We start from the raw sequence: 26112 nt of genomic DNA on the forward strand, positions 1-26112 counted from the left end.
GACTTTCAGGTATGTCTCGAACTATAAAACCTTCATGTCTTTGGGCCACTCAACCTCGTATGCTAGGTTGTTGGTGGACTCTCAAATCGGCCACCCTGTCGGAATCGAAACGATGCCGATGTGGGTTATCCACGACTACGCATCGGAGGTTCGAATGTTGTTAGTCCTTAAACCTCATTATGCACTCAAGCGTAAGTTCACCTTGACCTCGTGAAAATATGCTTGATCATTTGGCGCCATCCGTAGGACCGGTTACATGAGTAAATAAGAAGGAAATTCATAATGAATCTAATTCATTTTTGTGTTTTCAATAAAATATTTTTTGTTCATACTAATCGGTCAATTTCAGGTAATTTGCCTAATTCAGATCAATGGTGGGCAACAAAGGTTCGAAGCCGACTTTTCAGACATTTACAGGTCAAAGAACACCTACACAAACATCAAAACAGGCATCTGTGGTAGAAGGGAAAAAGGTGTCAAAACCTCCTTCGACAGAAGCTATCCTAACGGGGCTGACAGGCACCGTGACTGAAAAAACAGTTCCTCCAATCACGGCAGGGATAGAAAGTGAACGGCTGCAAAGTGATGGGGAAGATACGCCCCCAGCAGTAGAAACTAGCTCTATACGTTTCAAAGAAACGGAAACGGGGCGCATGAAGTCTTCGAAAAAAATAAGTTTCGGATCTTCAGCCAGCACTGACTATATACGTTTTAAAGAAACAGAGGATGGGTATGAATCTCTGCCAAGTGGTGTCCAGCTAATAGTAAAAACTAGGTATGTAGAAATAATCCCAATTATCACAACGGTGGAACCAGAAACTCAAACTTTGAGGGTTACCCCGGCAAGTGCGCAGGAAGAAATTAGAAGATTGGGCTTGAGAAACCTAGATGGTTTGTATATTGCAGTAGCGCCACTACAAGCAAAGATGACCTATGCACCATCCCAACCAAATGTAGGTGGGTTAACGCAAACTCAACATCAGTACGACCAGGGGAGTGCGCCTTATAATCCGCTGGAGCCAAGAAGCTCGAACAATTTTATTTCACAATTGCAGCAAGGTGCACCTCCACACCTAGCGCAAGCACTCAATGAGCCAGCGCGATTTCAGGAGTTTATGCAAAACTGGTTTGCAGTAATGCAATGGCATAAAGCAAGGCAATCTCTAGAGGTGGCTCCAACTACAGAAAAGTTCGCTGCACACATAGCGAATCATCCATTTTCGGAAGCACCTGTAATACCATTGACATTAGGAAGCTATGATGGGTTGTCTGATCTTGATGACTTCCTACAAAGGTTTGAGGGAACGGCAAGAACCCACAATTGGGGAGACGCGGTAGCATGTCACATGCTACCAATTGTGCTGCAAGGAGTGGCGCGGGAGTGGTTCAACAATTTAACTCCCAGAAGCATAACAGGTTATGCATATTTAAGATCTCGGTTTCTACTTAATTTTCATAGTCTGCGTGCACGAAGAAGAACGCACGTGGAATGCCATGACATAAAGTAAAAACCCAAAGAATCTTTGGGTGAGATTATTGATAGGTACACAAAGGAAGTGGCTAAAATACCAGATCTACCAGAAAGCCAAAAGGTGTCAGGATTTATACACTGCCTTGATACAGAAAAGCACCTGTCTTTGTGGCAGAGGTTGCGAAGGAAAGTTCCACAAACATTTGCGGAAGCAATAAAGGAAGCACATGATTACATGTGGGCGCAAGAAGATATAACTTAAAATTGCGGAAAAAGCTATCTGGGCAGAAATAATGATGATGATCATCATCGCGATCAGGGCAAAAGCTCTGGGTCTACAAAGAGATATAATAATAATAGCCCTCTCAAAGGTGGAAGTTACAACAATAACAATAAGTACCGACGGTACAACAGTAGAGGAGGTGGCAATTAAAGAAGCAAGAGCGTCCACGACGATAATTATGCAATCATAAAAGACCTCAGCAAAACACCAAAGGAGATATTGGCAACTGAGTCAGTGTGTAAAACATTTGAAGCTCCAGCACCACTACCCGATTATGCAAAGAAGGACAAAACCAAATTTTGTGACTTTCATGACAATTTTGGTCACGAAACTAATAAGTGCAGGCAGTTAATCGAGAAGGTAGTTGCAGAACTAAAAAGGGAAAAGTTGCAGCATTTAAAGAAATCGGCTAAAACAGAAGGCAATAGGTCAAGACAGGAAAAAGAATACCCGTGGCAAAAGAAAAGCGAATCAAAAGCAGGAGAAGCAGAAAAAACCATAAATATGGTAACAAGTGAGAGCGTAAGGACAGAAACGAAAGAAGTCAAAGAGTGGAAAAAAGAAAAAATCTCATTCGAAGCAAGCGAAAGGGAGTGGTTCAACAAACCTGTGATAGTTAAAGGATACATCAAAAGTTTCAACCAGGAACTTAAGGGGTTGTGTGTAGACACTGGCTATGACATAGATATCATGTATGAACATTGCTACATGTCGCTACCTAGATCAGTTAAGTCGCAGTTAAAAAAGAAAGCAGTTACTTTTTTTGGTTTTGCTGGTGAAATGGTCCCGTCATTAGGAATGATTAAAGTTGGGTTAGAACTACGAGACGCCACCAATGTTAAAAAGAGAAGGGATGTTGAGATTGAATTCGCTGTAGTCAAATCGAGAGCTGAGCACAACGCACTATTAAGCAGGGACACCTTACAGAAGCTAGGTGCCATACTATCCACAATACATGGCTTGTTAAGATTCCCAACAAAATGGGGAGTCGCAACTATAAAATCATAAGTGGATAGGAATGAAAAAGCGATATAAAAAGGCATAAGGCGGAGATGCAAAGATGCAGAGTCAAGCAAACAGCGAATGGCTCAGATAATCGAAGAAACGCTATGCTCACAGGTACGCAAATATTTTAATTCGATATTTGATGTTGCAAGTTTTTAGGAAAAACAAAAGTGCCAATTTGCTTTTCAATAAAGGTTACTTATTTAAAAAAAAGTGTAAACAATTAAGATAGGCGCTTAATTACGTAATGTGGGAGCATAAAACTGCGTTATAATTACCTGTCTTAAAGATATTATATACTATTATAAGATGCAGGGTTTGGAAAATCTTAGAAAAAGTGTTAAAATGAACAAGGAAATAAAAAGAAAGATCCGCACCCGCATCATGGATTTAGTGAAGAACTGCAATCCAAGGACCAAGAAAGAAACAACACATGCAATGGTAGAAAGATTACCTAATGCCAAAGAAGGACAGCTTGTGATGCACAAGCAAAACGCAAGGGTGCGCACACATATAAAGACAAAAAAATAGCTTGCACACAGCATCAAAAAATAGTACAGTTGTAAAGAACGATGCGCCCAAAGAGCTTGCTATAAAGCAAAGCATGCGTACCCGAAGATCTACTGACATCATTCAAACATGGTTGTCAGGAAGAGGTAAATTGCGTACATAAAATAACAGCAAAGTTAAATATTTTACTCTAGGCTAAATTGAAATTTATTTTCAGACATTATATCGATAGGAGGGTCATGACGTTTAAAACAATGACAATCAAGTGGTTGGTGGGATAAACACCATGCCAACGAAAAACCTCTGAAGATTGTTCTTGAAAAGATTGAGGCAAATGAAAGAGTGTCTAAAGGAAAAATGCCATGAAAGCAACATTGGGTTAAAATACAAAGAAACGATGGCACTGCCAGGTTAATAGCGGTAAGGAAAAAAGAATAATAAAAATCCAAGATATGATTGCGTGGTGAATGACCCAGATAACATGGTTACTAGGAAATGCAACAAAAAGGAGCACAAGGGCTTGAAAGAAAACTGACAGGATGCACCTTGCATGCGTAAAAATAAACGGCGCAAAAAAGCAAAAGATAGCAACAGTAGGATTGATCACCCAGACATCTGTTGAAATTTTGTTATGTTTCTATTTCTGTCATTTGAATTATTTTTCATAATAAATTGAATCATGCAATTTAAGCCCATAATTCGTGCACTTTTACATTTTCCTTAAGCTGCACAGGGACATACTCCGAGTCTCAAGTGGCATAGTTTAGTTTGGTTACTAATACTATCTCTAATGGTAACAGTAGTAAAATATTGGTTTGTTTCAAACGCTTGTATACTGCACAAGACGGAGACTTGCAAAGTCATGACTATAAAACACAAGTTTGGTTACTTGTTCATATCACAGACATTGGATTGTCCGGAAGACTCTTGAAATAAGCATTGGGTTGCTTATATAGACGGATTCGATATTGGTTTATCAATGCGTACAAATAATTTAAAACTGAAGAGTATAATATGTATAAGCATTGGTTTGCTTTGATAATATGTAAGAATAAAAAGATCATGCGCATATAGAAGGGTCGCTCCCGTCATATGCGAGTGACATTTATTCCCATGCTGTAATGCGCATACGAATGCAAATACGCCGCTTATAAATTTGCAAAAAAATATGAAATGCATATTGCAAAATATATTCAAATATTCGTACACGATAAGTAGAGCAATATTTATATTAAAATGCCTTCAGCAAACAGAAAATCTCTTACACTCCAACATCGTATAAGAAAAGGCAGATACCTATAAAGGATAGAATTCTACTTTTCCGCATATCGTTTAAAATAATTATTTCCTACTAATATACTAAGGGTGGCTTAATTGGAACGGTGCCTTACACTAAGGAGAATATACAATCCTCGCCCACAGCTATCAGACGTATATCCCGCTTTTAAAACAAAATAAATAAATATAGATATAGGGATGCGAAACCCATAAACTGTTGGGCCCATCCCTCGCTGGCGAAAAACAACAATCACTGCCCCTTCAACCCACCGCCTGCCAACCTATGCAAGCATATCGTCAACCACTTGACGGGATGAAAAGTTCCGATTTTCAGCCAATTCCTCCAGACGAGGAATCCTTAAACTTGCTAAAGCCGCACAGGCTTCCGTACACTTTCCATCAGCATCCTTCATAAGCTCATCTGAAATGGGTGTCGGAATAATATCCGGCACAGAAAGGTTTGACTTAACAACATCCCAAAAGCGCGATCGCTCAAGAGCACGTGCAGCAACTATAGCCTTACTAAACGGAATGCAAATACTCGGACAAGCCATAATATGCTTCGCAATCTCAGGAAGACCGGACGTTAGGGTCGAGTATTCAGATTTGAGGCTCGAGTATTCAGCTTTGAGGCTTGAGCATTCAGCTTGGAGGCTTGAGCACTTGGTCTTCAGGTCATCACGTTCGTTAACAACTGTTTGGCGCTCCGCATTCAACTCCTCAAGCTGTTTTTTAAACTGGCAGTTTTTCGATGATGCAGTACCAAGTTGTAGGGACAGATGAATCACTTGGGACTCAAGATCAGCACGAACAGTTTCAGAACGCTTGATTTCATTCAATAAACGCTGACACTCACCCTCAAGATGAGTATTCCTACCTTCCACTTTTAAACGGGCATCAACCTCCTGATGAAGTTGTTCAGAAATCTGTTGTTTCTCAGCATCAAGCTTGGCAAACTCCCTTTGCTTATGCGATAGATGTTTATGGCCAAGAACTATGGAATTAGACTTTTGTTTCAGACATCTAATATCTTTGGCAAGGTTAAACATCGTGGCTTGTGTCTCAATGAACAGATCTTGCTCAGGAGAAAGATGCTCAAACTTTGCAGCAAGATTGGAAGGAGCGCATGCACCTAGATGCGAGAATTGTTGGGAAAAAGTGGGGACAGATATCTTAAAAAACTCCTCAAAATAATCCAGATTCATGTCAGGGGATAAAGAAAAGCTGTGACGACCCGAAAATTTCGACCAAATTTAAACCTAACCTTTATATGTTTCCGACACGATAAGCAGAATTTGTAATGTTGAATCTCAAAAAGTTTGGAACTGCATTCATGTAATCAATTACCCTTTGACCGTGTTCGACGATTCACGAACAATTATGTGTATATAGATATGTATATATAATATATAATAACTGAAAACATTAACAAAGTATTTGATATATATGATACTTTACATGAACGTATTTGTTTCGATATATTTATCGACAGAATTAAAAGATAATATCAAATGATTGAATTATCAGATACATTATGATATGATTACGGGCCAATGTTATGAGGTCCACTGTAATTTAAGAAATCTATTCTTTTTGACAATATTCGGAAAATGGTAAAGTGATCTATAAGTAGGAACGTGGAGTATAAATAACTTAGATGTTGGATATCGACAAGTTAAGTAACTCGACATTTTTCATTAAGATGATTTAATACGTTTATTAAACCTTTGAACTTTGTCCCATGCTTCACCAACAGACTGTAATTTAAAAACTTGAAACCTATTATGAATATATATAATTCTACTTTTCTAATATGTTTTATGATATAACGATTTAAATTAATATTAAATATATTTATACGCGTATTATACGTACATAGTTTTATACTTTTACTATACTTTAACTTTACCTTTACTTTACTTTTACTTTACTTTTACTTTACTTTTACTTTACTTTAACTTTAATAATTCACTTTAATAATTCACTTTAATAATTCATACTTTAATAATTCACTTTAATAATTCATACTTTAATAATTCACTTTAATAATTCATACTTTAATAATTCATACTTTAATAATTCACTTTAATAATTCATACTTTAATAATTCATACTTTAATAATTCACTTTAATAATTCAAAAATCTATTATAAATAGAATTCAATAGGTTTCATTATTTCATAGAAACTTGAAAATATATTTCTCTAAACTCTCTCAATCGAATTACATATATATATTTACTTAGTATTATTTCAAGATATTATTAGTATACATAAAATACTACGACGGAGTTATATTCAGACGATTTCAAAATAAGTTTTCAAATGGGATAGAGCTAAGGAAATTATGGGTTATAGCTATGGAGGTTATGTGTATTGTTCGAGGGTATTGCTCGTGAGGTCAACCTAACGTTTATCATTTTCGTTGCGTCTACGTACTTTCCTGCAATATTGAATCACAATATTGATACGTGAGCATTCATATCTTATCTTTTATATATTAATAGTGTATCCCTGACTAGTGCTCGAGTATATATGATTATGCATGTTTGTATGCTTAGTTTCGTCGTTAAATAGTTTATGATAAATCATGAATTTGATACATATGCTACTGAGATAAGGTATATGATATGCATGTCGTTGAAAAGCTAAAGAAAAATTAATAACTTTTCATTTAGAAATCGTGTGGGTTCGATGAACGGATTAAAAGATATAGTCAACTGAATTATTATTAATTTTAATATTATTATTAAAACGATTATTATAATTGTTATCAGTTAATGTTATTACTAAAATTATCTTTATTACTAAAAATTAATATTTTTATTGAAACTATCATTTTATTATTTTTATCATTATTATTATTATCAATATTATTTAATCAAATAAATATGCGTACAAAGATATTTTTACCACACGTAATATAATTACATTAATAATACATACCACTATATTTTTATGATATTAAGTGAATTTTATAAATTTTATTAATTGAGAAATATAAAAGTATATTTTTATCATATATGAATTTAAATATAAATTTTTATTTATTAATAAATGACTTGTATTATTTAGTATAATAAGATCTGATAATTATATTTAAATATATAAAACGACTATATATAAGTTATATAATAAACATGTATAGATTTTGGAAGTCATTTTGGGTCAAGTTGACTTTTGTTGACTTTTGCATGTCGGTCTCGAGCATTAGGATTGTGATACACTACGACTTGACTTAAATTGTTAGACAGATATTGACCAACATATAAATATATATATACTTAATATAGGTTCGTGAATCTGAGACAAACCCTGCACTTGTTCAGTGCCGTCATATACATAATTGCTACGAAATACAGTATTGTGAGTTTCATTTCCTCCCTTTTTAATTGCTTTTGCAATATATATTTTTGGGTTGAGAATACATGCGCTGTTTTATAAATGTTTTACGAAATAGACACAAGTACTAAAACTAATTCTACGTGGGTTTAAACCAGAAATATACCCTTAGCTTGGTAACATTAAACTACTTGTCTATGTACGGTAGGCGCGAATCCTAAAGATAGATCTATTGGGCCTGACAAACCCCATCCTGACTATGGGATGCTTTAGTACTTCGAGGTTATATTAAACACACCTGATCTGGTGTACTTCAGAGGGTAAAACATGAACGTTAAGGCTTGTTACCGGGTGCCTATAACTTATAGAATACTTTTATACACTTGCGAGTGTACATATATTTATAAACAAAAATCTTGTGGTCTATTACTATTACAGAAATGATTGATTATGATAAACTAATGAACTCACCAACCTTTTGGTTGACACTTTAAAGCATGTTTATTCTCAGGTATTAAAGAAATCTTCCGCTGTGCATTAGCTCATTTTAAGGATATTACTTGGAGTCATTCATGACATACTTTAAAAGACGTTGCATTCGAGTCGTTGAGTTCATCAAGATTAATATTAAGTCAATTATAGTTGGATGTAATATGAAATGGTATGCATGCCGTCAATTTTAGATGTAAAGAAAGTTTGCCTTTTAAAAATGAATGCAATGTTTATAAAACGTATCATATAGAGGTCAAATACCTCGCGATGTAATTAACTATTGCGAATCGTTTATAATGTATATGAACGGGTCCTTTCAGTTGGTATCAAAGCGGTGGTCTTAGCGAACCAGGTCTTGCATTAGTGTGTCTAACTGATAGTTGTTAAGATGCATTAGTGAGTCTGGACTTCGACCGTGTCTGCATGCCAAAAGTTTTGCTTATCATTTTTAGTCGGAAATCATATACTTACCATCCTTAGGAAATTACCTGCTTATCATTCTTAAGTCTAGACGCGTTTTCCTACATTTATTGCATAATAATGTATAGACGAATTCTTATCTTAGCATATCTGTTACTGTGAACTTTGATTGACATCTTTCAAAGATTCCTCCGTAATTTATGGGATTTTGGTATTATATATACATATGTAAATTATGTATTGAAGAATACCAAATCTAAATTCTACAATCTATTTCATACCAAAAATTCTTTTCCTGATCATACAAGATGGATCCCTCAACCAGTTCGAATTCCTCAGATTCCGACAGCTATGCCGATATGGATTTCCACATGAGCTCCGAAAGCAGCGTGATCGGAATGGATCAAGTAATTAGCCATCATCTATTTTGGATGAATTGGGGATGGGTTCGTAATCTACTTAACCATTGGAGACAAGAAGAAGGTGATCCCTTTCATCCACCACATTGCCCTCTTGACAATGAACCTGAAGCACTTACCGGCGAACCTGTCCGAAACACCATTTTCTCTCTCATTTCCAGAGTATCTCGTCATGATTATATACTACACCAAATTCTAGATCTTATCTATCCGCTCGTCCGAACCGACAATCACCCCGGTGTAATAGAAGAAGTCAATGAGCTTCGCGCTAGGGTAGTGGCTTTGGAGAATATGGTGCAAAGGTTACAAACACCAGCAGCAGCACCAGCAGCATAACCAGTACCACCATCAACAACATCAACAGTACCATTACCACCACCAACAACAACCGCATCACAAACCTCAACTTCACAATCTGTCCCACGAGCATCGACGTCATACGCCATGTAGATACCAAGGAATACCACAACGATGAAGTATTGATTCATAACTTCATTGGGGAAACATTCTACGACGATTATGTAATTTCTAAAGTTTAGAAATTATCTATCCTAGCCTTAACCATAAATCAAATGAGTTTAATTTAATATTAACTCATTAAATCTATATTACATCTGAAGAAATATACACATATATACTTCCATAAAGACTGTAATAAAATTCTTTTGTACAAAATATTAATTGTGAAATTTTTTTTAACGGGTAGGTAATACCCGAGAGATATATAAATTCACAATTAATATGTTACATTCTTCGAATCTGATTCAGCAAATCATCCATTATACTCCCTACTTTCACAACAATATACATTCTTTTATAGAAATCAAAACAACCATACTCATTCAAAATCTAATTACATATTCTGATTTTGAAATCTCAGAATCCGATTCAAGATATAACCGAAATCATCACTCTTAGATTTCTACATCTTTCAAAACTATACTTTGACTTCAAAACTGTCCTAGAACCTCATTTCTATTCATGGAACTCACAAAAATATTTGTATCATTCAAAATCTTAGAACATCATATGTATATTAACAATTACAATATGTGTTCAAACACTTCGAAATTCTTAAAGACATGCGAGATGATGATCCAACCACACATTACCCACTGTCATGCACCTGAAAAGCTCTCGAAACCAAAGTTATAGTTTAACACGTATCCGTGTCAGATCCTTTGATATTTATTACCAAATATAATTTTTCAATCTCTTTTCAAAATAGACAGTTTTGTCATAGCTTCAACAAATCACCTTCATTTGTTTATACGAATAAACCTTATTATAACAATTACCCCTTCATCATTGTTACCGGGAAACCTTTCATATCTCGCCACATTAGCAGTAAACTTATCAACAACTTCATTAACCTTCGACTTAAGCCTCTCTGAAAAGCCACTATACTTATTCATTAAAACCCCATCATGTACTCACCTACATCCTGTAACAATAATTGTCACACCAACTACTGGGAATTAGCAATCAGTATTTTGAATTTCGCGATAATTTTACGTCAAAAGTTATATGTATACATATAACGTCTATCTCCTATACTTACATACTTCGAATGTGAATTTTCTGAAAAACATCCCAAACTATGAACTAGTTCTCCGAAATTGGAAAAAATGCTGATGAAGTAGCAAAAAACTGTAAACGACTTTAACAGTCAAAAGTTTGATGATAAAGAATAGTATGGTGGTAAAGCTGAGAAAAAGAGAAGGTTTGAAACTGGAAAACGGATTGATCAGACCATGAAGGAGGCTGTGGACAAATCACAAAGACTAAACCTGCCTTCAAAGGATCCAAATGATTCAGTGTCTACTGAAATCGTTAGCAAACACCTTACTTCTTATTCTAAACCTTCACAGACAAATCTTCTTCATCATCCATCTATGTTAAGAATTCTAAGATATCATCGTATCTTTTATTATAAATATCTTCGATATTCCTGAAGATATTTTCAAAACTATTCTTATCCGAAATCTTCTATCTATTCGCAATATCTGCGTTACAACATAAAAAGAAACCGTGTTAGTATCTAAATTTTGAAGAAGAAAAAAATTCGAATTTAAAATAGGAATGTTTTTGAAGTAGTGTTGGGAACTGAAGCATGAGTTAGTATAATATAATGACACTTGATCAATGTGATTATATTACAGTAAGTCATACTGAGTTTCTAATGGAACGTGATGATTCACAGAACATACCGTCATCATGTACTATTTACACGACTCTTACATTCTACCCAATTTCCAAACATATTAAGAACATATCATCTTGATAGCTCTATATTTTTGGATATTCTGGTAATTTGCCAAATCAAGATCGTGCCATTACGATTTTCTTCTTGGAACATTAACTATGTTCATCCAAAAATTCATATCTACAAATTCTGGACCATTATCCGCTTGACTTAAGGTCGAGAAGAAAAAACGAAAGCATGAAGCTCCGAAATATAATGGAGAATGTAAAGCCCGATAACAACCCCGAAATTACAAACCTTGTATATCAATGCATATAGCAATATAAAGACACGGGAGAATGAAAAACACAATAACCCCAAGGTAATGGTAGAAGAAAATAACTTCCTCCGGTGGTAGATGAAAAAGAAGAATGACAGATATGAAAGTTAAGATTATATCAAGAATCAATACTGGATGAAGCATATTAACGAATGCTTTAAAGTATGAATTGGGGAGAAAGACTAGAAGGTGTGAGCTGTGAAAATAAAGAAACGAAGGGGGTGGATTTATAGTAAAATATCAGGCAGAGAAATCGAGACAGATTATCGCATTTAATCAAATAAGATCCTGATTTTCTTAATCGCCGAAGAACCAAATCTTATTGCAAAGATTTTCTTTAAATTCCATGAATTCCGGAAATCAATCATAACTATGTCGTCGGTTAAAACGAATATACGTTTACTCATTTCACTCTCTTGCGATAGCTTCACGTATACTCTTCGCGTAATCAAATTGCTTTATCTATATTACTCAATGATGATAAAACTTTATTTATCAACTCATATTCGTCATGAAAACATTTTTAAAGTTAGCCATGATGACCTCGATCAAATTTCGAGACGAAATTTCTTTAACGGGTAGGTACTGTGACGACCCGGAAATTTCGACCAAATTTAAACCTAACCTTTATATGTTTCCGACACGATAAGCAGAATTTGTAATGTTGAATCTCAAAAAGTTTGGAACTGCATTCATGAAATCAATTACCCTTTGACCGTGTTCGACGATTCACGAACAATTATGTGTATATAGATATGTATATATAATATATAATAACTGAAAACATTAACAAAGTATTTGATATATATGATACTTTACATGAACGTATTTGTTTCGATATATTTATCGACAGAATTAAGAGATAATATCAAATGATTGAATTATCAGATACATTATGATATGATTACGGGCCAATGTTATGAGGTCCATTGTAATTTAAGAAATCTATTCTTTTTGACAATATTCGGAAAATGGTAAAGTGATCTATAAGTAGGAACGTGGAGTATAAATAACTTAGATGTTGGATATCGACAAGTTAAGTAACTCGACATTTTTCATTAAGATGATTTAATACGTTTATTAAACCTTTGGACTTTGTCCCATGCTTCACCAACAGACTGTAATTTAAAAACTTGAAACCTATTATGAATATATATAATTCTACTTTTCTAATATGTTTTATGATATAACGATTTAAATTAATATTAAATATATTTATACGCGTATTATACGTACATAGTTTTATACTTTTACTATACTTTAACTTTACCTTTACTTTACTTTTACTTTACTTTTACTTTACTTTTACTTTACTTTAACTTTAATAATTCACTTTAATAATTCACTTTAATAATTCATACTTTAATAATTCACTTTAATAATTCATACTTTAATAATTCACTTTAATAATTCATACTTTAATAATTCATACTTTAATAATTCACTTTAATAATTCATACTTTAATAATTCATACTTTAATAATTCACTTTAATAATTCAAAAATCTATTATAAATAGAATTCAATAGGTTTCATTATTTCATAGAAACTTGAAAATATATTTCTCTAAACTCTCTCAATCGAATTACATATATATATTTACTTAGTATTATTTCAAGATATTATTAGTATACATAAAATACTACGACGGAGTTATATTCAGACGATTTCAAAATAAGTTTTCAAATGGGATAGAGCTAAGGAAATTATGGGTTATAGCTATGGAGGTTATGTGTATTGTTCGAGGGTATTGCTCGTGAGGTCAACCTAACGTTTATCATTTTCGTTGCGTCTACGTACTTTCCTGCAATATTGAATCACAATATTGATACGTGAGCATTCATATCTTATCTTTTATATATTAATAGTGTATCCCTGACTAGTGCTCGAGTATATATGATTATGCATGTTTGTATGCTTAGTTTCGTCGTTAAATAGTTTATGATAAATCATGAATTTGATACATATGCTACTGAGATAAGGTATATGATATGCATGTCGTTGAAAAGCTAAAGAAAAATTAATAACTTTTCATTTAGAAATTGTGTGGGTTCGATGAACGGATTAAAAGATATAGTCAACTGAATTATTATTAATTTTAATATTATTATTAAAACGATTATTATAATTGTTATCAGTTAATGTTATTACTAAAATTATCTTTATTACTAAAAATTAATATTTTTATTGAAACTATCATTTTATTATTTTTATCATTATTATTATCAATATTATTTAATCAAATAAATATGCGTACAAAGATATTTTTACCACACGTAATATAATTACATTAATAATACATACCACTATATTTTTATGATATTAAGTGAATTTTATAAATTTTATTAATTGAGAAATATAAAAGTATATTTTTATCATATATGAATTTAAATATAAATTTTTATTTATTAATAAATGACTTGTATTATTTAGTATAATAAGATCTGATAAATATATTTAAATATATAAAACGACTATATATAAGTTATATAATAAACATGTGTAGATTTTGGAAGTCATTTTGGGTCAAGTTGACTTTTGTTGACTTTTGCATGTCGGTCTCGAGCATTAGGATTGTGATACACTACGACTTGACTTAAATTGTTAGACAGATATTGACCAACATATAAATATATATATACTTAATATAGGTTCGTGAATCCGAGACAAACCCTGCACTTGTTCAGTGCCGTCATATACATAATTGCTACGAAATACAGTATTGTGAGTTTCATTTGCTCCCTTTTTAATTGCTTTTGCAATATATATTTTTGGGTTGAGAATACATGCGCTGTTTTATAAATGTTTTACGAAATAGACACAAGTACTAAAACTAATTCTACGTGGGTTTAAACCAGAAATATACCCTTAGCTTGGTAACATTAAACTACTTGTCTATGTACGGTAGGCGCGAATCCTAAAGATAGATCTATTGGGCCTGACAAACCCCATCCTGACTATGGGATGCTTTAGTACTTCGAGGTTATATTAAACACACCTGATCTGGTGTACTTCAGAGGGTAAAACATGAACGTTAAGGCTTGTTACCGGGTGCCTACAACTTATAGAATACTTTTATACACTTGCGAGTGTACATATATTTATAAACAAAAATCTTGTGGTCTATTACTATTACAGAAATGATTGATTATGATAAACTAATGAACTCACCAACCTTTTGGTTGACACTTTAAAGCATGTTTATTCTCAGGTATTAAAGAAATCTTCCGCTGTGCATTAGCTCATTTTAAGGATATTACTTGGAGTCATTCATGACATACTTTAAAAGACGTTGCATTCGAGTCGTTGAGTTCATCAAGATTAATATTAAGTCAATTATAGTTGGATGTAATATGAAATGGTATGCATGCCGTCAATTTTAGATGTAAAGAAAGTTTGCCTTTTAAAAACGAATGCAATGTTTATAAAACGTATCATATAGAGGTCAAATACCTCGCGATGTAATTAACTATTGTGAATCATTTATAATGTATATGAACGGGTCCTTTCAAAAGCTGGTCGAAATATTGAGTCGAGCACGCTTGTTACGGCTAGTATCAAGTGAAGAGGTATCCGAACACAAGTTGGCGCGCCTTTGGAATGGTGGAAGCTCGCAGGAAACATTTGGATCTATAGTTGATTGACGGATAACGGGAGAATTTGGAATAGTTTTGGATACTTGGGCTTCTGAAGCAGGGGCACGGTTGTCAGATTGCACCTCTTGGTCGATTTCAATCGGATTGCTGATATCTGCAACATAAGGAATTACGATAAAAATATATGAATAAATAAATAATAGAAATGTTCTCAAATGGAGCATAAGGGACGTTTACCTATGATTGGCCTTTTTCCAGCCGCTTTCGAAGTTTCAACAACAGGGGATCGCTGAATTTCAACAAAGGAAGATACGTCGGTTTCTCTCTCTTGACGTAGACTGGTTGTCCTGCGCTTCGAAGTAGCAGGAGCAGCTGGATTAGTTGAAGCCTTGATAATTTCTGGGCGCACATCAGAGTCAGTATCATGCAGATCTTTCTGTCCATAAGCAATTCCATTGGACATCTTCAACAGCATGAACTCATTCAAGTCCATCTCTGCAAATACATGAATGCATATAAATATGAGAAGAAGGGAATTAAACATACACCCTATGTAATGCAACTAAAAAAGGGATATACCCTTCTTGTTCTTAATTATAACAGGATGCTTATCTGAAGGCGCCCAGTGGGTTGAAATGTAGCCGATAACTAAGGGGACATTGGGATAAACGTGAGATGGAAGCTGAAGGTTAAGTCAAGACTTATAAAATTTGTCTTCCTCAGTAGGAATCGGCAGAGGTTTATTTTTCTCCCCCTTCTTTCCAGAATACTAGACGAGAATGCTATTAAACTCCTCAGAAATACAAGTAGCTTTAATAAAGAAAAATGATTTTTTCCACGCCCCCTTCACACCCCGTTTTGGAGTAACACAAAATTTGACAACATTATCAAAAGAATACCAACTCTCATCACTCATTGAGGCAAGAAACAGGTTGGTAAAAATGGACAAAGAAGGTTTGCGACCATTGGCACGACACCACATTTCAAAAATAGAAATACAAATGGCACCATAAGGGTGCAATTGACTAATACCAATTGAGTAATGACGGAGAGCCTCCATGAAAAAATGGGTAGGAGGAATACGGGTGTTTCCGAACTCCAACACTTTGTCATAAATAGCAATCATATGCTCCGGCGGCTGGTTCGCCCGTTGGTCGCTGGCAGGGGCAATCGGAGAATATTTTTCAATTGGGGGGTATTGTTCGATGATACGGCGAATTTCTGCTTCGGTAATAGAAGATTCTATATCCTTCACGTTCTTATCAGAAGACATGATGAATGGATGCAAGATTTAAAGCGTAAAAAAGGAAAATAAAGAAAAGAAAGCACGGACCTTTAGGTAAATACGAACGGAAAAGCAAACGGCTGCCGGAAAAAGAGCAAAATTTGAAATAAGAGAGGAGCGTGCAAAACCCAAAAAGGGTGAATTATCTATTTATAGGCAAAGCAAATTTGAAAATAGCACGGTCAAATTCTGAGTGTACACGTGTATCAATCTGCAATAAAGATGATTGACAAAATCGGCGTACGATAGCAACTCCATGCGGTTACATATGTTTTCATCATTATGTCTAGGATGAATAGTGACAGCTGTCACCTCGGGTACAGGAATTACAGTTGAAAGGACGATTTTTCAACTATAAGAATATTTATCATTTAATGCAAATGGCGGTTGATTACATATACACGCATATAATGTCCTATGTGCATCGCCAATACGTTTAAATACACAGTCCAATGATCCGAGGTAATCATTGGGCATTATTCGGTACTTTTATTTTATTTTAAATTAGTTCAACGCTATACACTTATTGGCATTGTATATAACATCGAACTGGGGGGACTTAATGATACGCATATTCGCAAGACTGTGCGAATTGCGCATCTAAATCCCTAAACCGCACATAAACTGCCATGTAAGGCATATGGCACGGGTATAGCCGTACCTTGTGCACCTATACCATCTGATGCAAGTTTCGTATACTTGCATAAGGGTCCGGTACATTCTAAAAGAATGTACGGTATAATCAATTCGGATTCTTTTCCTTAAATAACGAGAGTTAGTTGGGATAAGATTGCATTTAATTAGGGAAGAGATTCTACCGAAACCCTAATTCATGAGCCTATAAATACATAGCTCATAAACCCTAATACATACACATTCATTCGTTTACTCATACGTAAATCACATCATACAAATCTTCATCTTACGAACAAAGCTTCTTACGATCTTAAAGACTTTCAAGTATGTCTCGAACTATAAAACCTTCATATCTTTAGGCCACTCAACCTCGTATGCTAGTTTGTTGGTGGACTCTCAAATCGGCCACCCTGTCAGAATCGAAACGATGCCGATGTGGGTTATCCACGACTACGCTTCGGAGGTCCGAATGTTGTTAGTCCTTTAACCCCATTATGCACTCAAGCGTAAGTTCACCTTGACCTCGTGAAAATATACTTGATCACTTCCCACAAACCATGTTTACAACTGTAAATATTTAGCTCTACATAATTTATGCATTCATATCTCACCATTTAGCTTTCTAAGTATTATATAATACATATAACATTTACATACATACAGATATAGAATGAACAAGAGCTTTATCTATCATCAGACCCTCTCTATCAACTCCCTTCTTAAATCATCTCCTTCAGCCACCACAACCCCACTTGCAACAACAATAATATCCGTAATTTCCTTATTCGATCCCCACATCCACTACATAACAAATCACCAAATCCTACACTATGTCTAATTGATTTAATTGATTTAATTACTATTTCAAAGTTAACTTTCTATTACATATCACCATCATCAATATCTATTCTATCTCTAATATATATATGAGATACATATACAAACTAAAACATATAAGCTCGATCAACCATGAAACGTGAAACTTCACTTCTTCTTCATCCACAACCCCCATCTCATTTGTTTTTGGTTTCGTAAACTCATCACCTTATTTTCTTGCTCGATCAACTCCTACGACAACACCTAGTTCTTTTCTGTTTCAACCTTTAACTGCCATCGCTGCTGCTGCAACCTTCTATAATATTTTTTTCTGTTTAAACTGCTCGTACCTGCTGTCAATTTGTGGTCACTACAGTCGTGAGGTGGCTGCTGCAGTTATGACCTGCTACAGTAGCTGGTAAGCCACCAAGGACACCCAAGAGGTTCAACTACTACTACCCCATTGCTACTGCTGTCCTCATTATTTTTTTTTTTTGCTATCACTGTTACCTGCAACATAAACCACCATAACAAAACCACCTCTGCAAAAATTCATTAATTTCTGTGCGACAGGCCAAATCTATAAAGCATTCAGAACCTGTATATATATATATATATATATATATATATATATATATATATATATATATATATATATATACGCTAATCCAAATCCATACTCTTACCTCATCAAAACATGTATACAAATCAACTCACTTTCTTGCTCACCAGCCTTATTCTTTGATAATCGTATCTGGGTGTTCTTCCATTGAATTTGTTACCAATCACTTACTCAATACCCTACTTATTTTCTTTTTCTGTTCCACTTTCAATCAAGCCATATATGTAACTATTTTAATTATATTCGATTAAACCCAACCCACCTTCAATCACCACCCTGCAAACAACCATCTCCATCTATCTACCTGTTACTTTTGTTCGATCAATTAAGAATACAGAGAAACAAATCAATTCATCAAGTAAGTTATGATTCAACTATACTTTCAAAACACCTGCCAATCAAAATTGTTGAGGACCTTAGAACAATCAATTTAATATCGGAATTTAATTAACGACTTATTTCGATCCCTGGATACTCGTTTGTGCCTCGTAATGTATAAATCTTAATTGACTTACAATTCTAAATTCCAGATTCCAAGTCAACGAATAAAACCTTTTTGTTAATTTTTAATTCTTGAAATATAGATTTTCGGGAACAAATCATTGATTTCGAGTGTTCTATGGGAGATTCTAAACACTTTTCATGAAGGAATTTATACCTGGACCGCTTTAGATTCCAATTTCTAACTATTAGGTTCATCATCACCATCGCCTATGTTGTAACAAGAATTGGAGCAGTCGATTGTTCTTGGCCTTGATTTCCTTCACAGGACCCTTAAGTGTAGGTCTAGGAAACGATTTCAGTGATCTTATGATATGATTTCATGGAAGTCAATCTTGGAGAAAATAAATATTGGGCGTTCGTATTCGTATTATCGTATATGGTGAGAGTGAACCGACAGATACCAAGGCAGGGAGACTGAATAATATAGGCTGGCTGTTTATTTGGGCTTTTGATTTTGTAAAGCCCAACAAATCAATATTGTTAAGTGTACTGTGTTCATTTATGTTGTTGGGCCGAAATGAAACCGGGTCAGGAAATAATAATACGGGTTAAATACTATTGGGTCTGAGATTAGATCAGAAAAACAGAAATGGCTCAATGGTTAGGGTGCGTGTTGGGTTATCGATAGGTCGCGGGTTCGAGCCCGGGCAAGGGCAGTTATTTCTTTTTGAAGCTTTTTCTTGTAAGGTTCGTGAATCCGAGGCCAACATTGCATTGTTCAGTTCCGTTGTATGCATATTTTTACTACAAAATATCGTATCGTGAGTTTCATTTGCTCCCTTTTTAAACGCTTTTGCAATATATATTTTTGGGACTGAGAATACATGCGCTGCTTTTATAATGTTTGACGAAATAGAAACAAGTACATAAAAACATTCTATGATTGAATTGGTGTTTATTATAATTGCCACCAAGATATGAGTACACCGGATATCACCCCTTTTTGCTGGTAATCTAAGAATTAGTGTTTATTATAATTGCCACTAATTGACGCGAATCCTAAAGATAGATCTATGGGCCTTGTGTCACACCCCCCTAAATGGAACCGGGGGTAACTGTGACTAACTAATATCATAACACAAGTGTATAAGCGAGAACGACTTTAAATGAGACGTTTTATTTATTAAATAAACAACGGAAGCATTATTCAAAGTTTTACGTCATAAGAGTACAGTAAATGGGAAATGTCTAAATAACATGATAAATATGAATGATGGACTCCATGCAAGCAACAAAGCATACATCAATCATCTAGAAGCAAGTAGCAGCTAGCTCAATCATCACCTGAGACAAAACATGCTTAAAGTGTCGACCAAAAAGGTTGAGTGAAATTCATAGGTTTATAAATAATATCCAAAGTTTTAGACAACAAGATTTAGTTTAAAGTTGATCAATATAGATATATCAATCTAAAAGTGTTGCTGTAGTTTGTAATATCGCTACTAAACAATTTACCCTATGATACCTTGTACTGCCAGTGTCGTGGAATCATTATTATGTAACCAAAGACCAACGGTCGAATGATTAGAGACGTTACTCTCAATAGGCCTACTCACAATAATTAAGTTTGCATTTAAACATAGCAATTAACGATATTACGGTAGGGATTTAGCATGAATCAAAGCATGACAGCATAGTTAACAATTTAGTACTTGTGTCTAAGCGTAAAATAGTTATAAAGCAAGCATGTGTCTCACCCCAAAAGTTGTAAAACAGTTATGAAATAGTAAAAAGTGGGGCTATGAAGTTCACCTTAAATAGCAGTTGAAGATAATCCACAAAGAAAAAAAATGACGGAAGTAACTAACGGAGATCTCAACCTAGAGATATAACGTTTAGTCAGTTATGTTCTAACAGACAAAAAGTATGTTTATTAATATAAGGATTATATTAATAGTGACAATTTATAGTAAGAGTTTATACTTTTGAAAAGTTTCCATTTAAAGCAGGTTTATAGTTTTAGAACGTTTGGGTTATAATCCTCCACATTAAGACGTTGTACAACTTCGTCCAAACTTCGTTGCTATTAAGTAAGTCGGGCTGACCAGATGTAACCGGGGGTCAGGAACTTTCAGTTGGACTATAAGTCTACAACCTTTCGTTTAATCCAAAACCTTATTCCCATTATGGCAACCTAGACATCATCCACTTTACCGTAAATAGCGGTGAGTTCGTATAAGTCATACGTTATCTTTTGATCATAACCTTCACCCATTATGTGAGTATAGAAATACGACATGTTTATGTATTAATAATATGATATTAATAAGTTTATTGTTATCGTATTAATAATTCGATTATCTTTGTTATTTATTTAAGTGTATATAAGTTTAGGTTTATTATTATATATATTATTGTATTTTATGAATTAATAAAGTATATGTATGTATAATAGGGAAAGGAATTAATTAGTTATTATAAGTATTATTTTGATGTTTTATAATAATAGTAACAATATAATATTAATGTATTTAATTAGTTTAGCCGAATTATATACATATACGATTTAATTTGTTGATTAATTCCATTAGTCACCTAAAAATTATGTTCATAATTTTTATAAATCTAGTTAGGTATATGAATCGGTAGAAACATTTACAAAAATAATTTTTCCAAGTTTTTATATTTATTTCCATTTTTCTTTGCATATGTTCTCGGTTTAGATTAAATCAAAGTTAATTAGGTAATTAATATCAAATCAACCTAAATAAATAATTTTATATTTTTTACAGGTTCTATATTCTATAAAAATGTTACAAAAATTATTAAATCAAATTTTATATCAAAATATTATTTATTTAATGTTTTCTAATTATTTTACCATTCTAATTGGCCTATAATTAAATAAATTGGAAAAACAATTTAAAATTAATTGTTATATTTTTTTTACAGTATCTAATGATGCTACTAATCATATAAAAATTTTATAAAAATAGATTTAATACACGTTTGTATTTATTTTGTATTTTCTTTATTATTTCACTCAGTTTAGAATAATGCAAAAGTAAATTCTATTTAAATAATAATCGACCCATTTATTTAATTTTTATAATTTTCACTTGTTTATAATAATATAGTAATCTCAAAAAACATTTATAATTATTTTTATTACTGTTTAATATTTTATTACGAATTTTTCATAGTTTTCGTGTTTAATTAATAAGTAATTCGTAATTAAATATAAATAATATTCCAAAAATTCTAAAAATCATTTTCACATGTTCCTTAATAGTTCCAACTAATTTTTATACAATTGTTACTAATCTTAATATTTTATATCATTTATATATATTTTATATATATATATATATATATATATATATATATATATATATATATATATATATATATATATATATATATATATATATATATATATATATATAGTGGTTTTGATTAAAATATAGAATATATATATAAAATAGTAAATAAATTTTGATTTCAGTTCTAATATTCTTTTTATGTTAATTTAAAGTTATGAAAATATTTTTTTTCCAGTTTTTAAGTACATATACTAATTTTTATTGATTTATAGTATATATATATACTAACCGAAACAAAAATAAAAATAAATACATAGAACAACATATAAATTAATATTTTGAATTTAATAACTTATATGTGATTAATAGAATCTGTAAAAATTATTTTTACTAATTTTAATGATTTATAATTATTTAATCCAATTTATATATTATTTTATGTAAACCGAAAAAAAAATGAAATAAAAAGAAGGAAAAGAAATTACCTCAAATTTCTTCAAAATTTGGAGAGAAATATTTAGGAGTTGTGTGAAAAAATATATGTGTTTTAGGTTGGTATTTATAGGTAAAAATGGTTGGTGAAAAGAAAAAAAATATACTAAAATAAAGGTGCCAATTTTGAAAAAAAAATAAAAGAAAACATGTTAAAAATATTTTTAATAAGTTTTTGTCTTTGAAAATATTTAGTCAAAATTCATGGGCTCATTATTTAATTTATAAAAAAAAATCTTATTTTTTTTATAAGTTAAAAATATAAAAAATGATAAAAATAACTTATCATTTAATTAATTATTATGTTACTTATAGTTTTATATATAATACACATTAATATTAATATTAACTAAAGCTATTTTATATAATTAGTGTAAACTTTAGTTAACAAAACATGCCGACTAAAAATAAATATTTAATTAACGTCGAATTTAATCATATATTACGTATGGATAACAACCCTAGGGGCAAATTAATCAATTCAAGTATGGAAATGTGAGGGTTGTTATAATACCTCCCCGTTAAAGAAAACTTCGTCCTAAAGTTTCAAGTAGACTTCTCGGATGCATCGGCGGTTGAGAAGAGGTGGGGATATTTCCGTTTCATATGGTCTTCACGTTCTCAGGTATACTCGGGGCCACGCCGTGAATTCCAACGGATCTTAACAATAGAAATGTTGCTTTGTTTCAAGTGTTTAATCTCACTATCCATAACTTCTATAGGTTCTTCGATGAAGTGCATTTTATCATCAATGCGGAGATCATCCAAAGGAATAACAAGTGTGTCATCAGCAAGACACTTTTTCAAGTTCGAGATATGAAATACGTCATGTACACTACTAAGCTCAGCAGGTAGTTCTAATCGATACGCCACGGGACCAATTCTCTCAGTAATCTTGAAAGGCCCAACAAAACGCGGACTTAGTTTGCTTCGTTTACCAAAATGAACGACGCCTTTCTAAGGGGATACTTTCAACATGACTTTATCACCCACTTGGAATTCCAAATCCTTTCGACAATTATCAGCATAGCTCTTCTGTCGACTGCGGGAAGTTTCCAATCGTTTCTTAATCTGTACGATCTTTTCGGTAGTTTCATGTATGATTTCAGGACTAGTTAACTGTTTGTCCTCTAGTTCATCCCAACATAGGGGTGATCTACATTTCTGTCCGTATAAGGCTTCAAAAGGTTCAACCTTAATACTTGAGTGGTAACTGTTGTTGTAAGAGAATTTACCCAAGGGCAGATGCCTGTCCCAACCTTTGCCGAAGTCGATAACATAAGCACGAAGCATATCTTCTAATGTTTGAATGGTTCGTTCAGTTTGACCATAAGTTTGCGGATGATAAGCGGTACTCATGTCGAGTTGAGTTCCAAGAGCATATTGTAAAGTTTTCCAGAATCTAGAAGTGAATCGACTATCGCGATCAGAAATGATAGAAATAGGGACTCCATGTCGTGAGACAATCTCTTTGATGTAAAGTTGTGAAAATTTCTCCATCTTGTCAGTTTCCTTGATTGGTAAAAAGTGTGCAGATTTAGTAAGGCGATCCACTATAACCCAAATAGTATCATTGCCACTAGAAGTCTTGGGCAATTTAGTAATAAAGTCCATAGTGATACATTCCCACTTCCACTGCGGAATATCTGGCTATTGAAGTAAACCAGACGGCTTTTGATGCTCGGCCTTAACTTTCAAACAAGTAAGACACTTGCTCACATACTCAGCAATATCAGATTTCAGATTAGGCCACCAATAAAACTCTTTCACATCGTGATACATTTTACTAGAGCCTGGGTGAATAGAATACCTAGTCTTATGTGCTTCATCCAAGACTAGTTCTTGAAGATTTCCAAAGGTTGGGACCCAGATTCGGTTATTAAAATACCATGTTCTGTTTCCCTTGAGTTCAAGTTGCTTTTCAAGACCTTTTAGTCTCTCGAGTTGGGCATTTTCTTCCTTCAATGCTTCAAGTTGTGCTTCGCGGATTCGAGTTGTAAGATTAGTCTGAATAACCATGTTCAAAGCTCGGACTCGAATAGGTTTATTACATTCCTTTCGGCTGAGAGCATCGGCAACAACATTTCCCTTACCGGGATGGTACTTAAGCTCACAATCATAGTCGTTTAGTAGTTCAACCCATCACCGTTGCCTCATGTTTAGTTGTTTCTGATCAAAGATATGTTGAAGACTTTTATGATCGGTAAACACCGTGAATTTAATTCCGTAAAGGTAATGTCTCCATATCTTCAAAGCGAATACCACAGCTCCTAACTCCAGGTCATGTGTGGTATAATTCTTCTCATGTTTCTTAAGTTGTCTAGATGCGTATGCAATAACTTTTTGACGTTGCATCAATACACAACCGAAACCTTGATTCGAGGCATCACAATAAACTATGAAATCCTCGTCTCCTTCAGGTAAAGATAGAATCGGGGCTGTGGTCAATTTCTCCTTTAAAATCTTAAATGCAGATTCTTGTTCTTCAGACCATTCAAACTTCTTCCCCTTGTGAGTTAACTTAGTAAGAGGTTTTGCTAGAATAGAAAATCCTTTGATAAATCTTCGGTAATAAACAGCAAGTCCTAAAAATTGGCTAATATGCTTCGCATTCTTAGGCACTTCATAGTTCTGAATAGCAGTGATTTTTGCTGGATCGACATGTATTCCTTCACTATTAACCACATGTCCAAGAAATTGAACTGTTCGTAACCAGAATTCACACTTGGAGAACTTGGCATACAGTTGTTCTCTCTTCAAGAGCTCTAAAATCAAGCGTAGATGTTGTTCATGCTCTTGCTCGTCTTTGGAATAGATTAAGATATCGTCGATGAAAACAATCATGAATTTTTCAAGATAAGGTTTGCATACACGGTTCATAAGATTCATGAATACATCAGGTGCGTTTGTTAAACCAAAAGGCGTAACAAGAAATTTGTAATGTTCGTAACGAGTTCGAAAGGCAGTCTTGGGAACATCAGTTTCCTTGACTCTCAGCTGATGATACCCTGACCTAAGTTCAATCTTCGAATAGATACTTGACCCTTGCAGTTGGTCAAATAGGTCATCAATACGCGGAAGTGGATAACGGTTCTTGATAGTTAACTTGTTGAGTTCTCGGTAATCAATACACATTCTCAACGTGCCATCTTTCT

This window comes from Rutidosis leptorrhynchoides, chromosome 10, assembly GCF_046630445.1.
Source record: "Rutidosis leptorrhynchoides isolate AG116_Rl617_1_P2 chromosome 10, CSIRO_AGI_Rlap_v1, whole genome shotgun sequence".
Classification (NCBI taxonomy): Eukaryota; Viridiplantae; Streptophyta; class Magnoliopsida; order Asterales; family Asteraceae; genus Rutidosis; species Rutidosis leptorrhynchoides.